Consider the following 1370-nt stretch of genomic DNA (forward strand, 5'->3'; position numbering starts at 1 on the left):
ACAACTGGAGGAGGCTGCACAAACTTAATTTCCATTCTGGGCCTGCACCTAGGCTTGGAAGAGAGGGAAAGGTCCAGAAGGCAAGAAGAGGGCAACAAGAAACAGGAGATGGAGTAGTGAAAGTGAGAGAAAGTTTGGAGGAATTTTGAGGTATGGGTTAGAAGAGTGTTAACAGCCGCTTCAGGGAGCAGTAATTCAGGAAGAGGCAGATGTGGGCAAAAGGGATTTTAAGAAGTCTTTTGTGTGAGTCGTTAGATACAGTTTTTCCTTTTTTGCCTCCCCAGAGATTAAAGTATATGCTTACTTCTTTTCAAGTTGTTGAGAAATTGGATGTTTTTTGATTGAGTGCATCCCCATGCCAAGATGGGCCTCAAAGTTGGAGCAAGAACTCCCAGTTTCATTTGGAAAATACAACTATCTTTATTTTGATGCCCTCCCTCTTTCCCACAACACCTAATCCAATTTTTCACAGTCTGCATAATAGGAAAAATGACTGTATGGCAGGAACCAAAAGTATGAAATGGAATATAAATTTAATTGAGGCTTATAAACAGCTGAGAAGAGGAAATGGTGACCTACATGCTAAGTGTTTTTACTGTCTTCTCTGTTTTTGAAATATTATAAAGATTAACTGTGGCAAATGAAATGTATTGACTTGGTGGCTGGTTAACAAATCTAGTCCCTGACCTATGAGATTAAATTTTCCAATACACTTCCAAGACACTGTCATTACTATCTTATCCCATAATATGGGTGAAGAGAGGTCCTGAATGCACTTATTATACGACCTTAATAAGTATCTGGGGCAGCATTGGAGATATATAAAGAACACTTTTCACTCTTCTTGGCACCCCTTTTCCTGCCATAAGTCTAACCACCCCCCCATTATCTCCTGGTCTGGAGTGTGACACTAATCTAGATGACTGTTTCATTGCAGGCTCTTTTTTCAATCACAATAAAAACAGAAGTGGCAGGATATTAGAGGCAAAATGGATAGTGCTAAAAAAATTACAGTTTAACTTCTCATTTATCAATGTAATTGAAAGTTACTAGCAGGGTGTGTGGTGCCAGTGTTTCTATCAGGCAATGAGTAATCTATTTATGCTGCATAATTCATCCTTCTGAGGTTCTAATGAGGATTGCTTAATTCAGGTTTTAATCATACCTGACAAATCATCGTTGAAGTTGGCATTGGGCTTGTTCATAGGTGCCTTTTGCCTGCTAGGTTGACATAGCTCAGCTTCATCTCCCTCTCTGCATGTTCCTTTCAGGCTTCACTTAACTATAACAACAACAAAAGAGTACTGGTTTCCTTCAACACCAAAATGCAAAATGATTCTGGTCTTTTTTTTTTTTTCTTTTTTGAATAC

This window comes from Panthera pardus, unplaced genomic scaffold, assembly GCF_024362965.1.
Source record: "Panthera pardus isolate Hobbes unplaced genomic scaffold, ASM2436296v1 HiC_scaffold_16, whole genome shotgun sequence".
NCBI classification, from domain to species: Eukaryota; Metazoa; Chordata; class Mammalia; order Carnivora; family Felidae; genus Panthera; species Panthera pardus.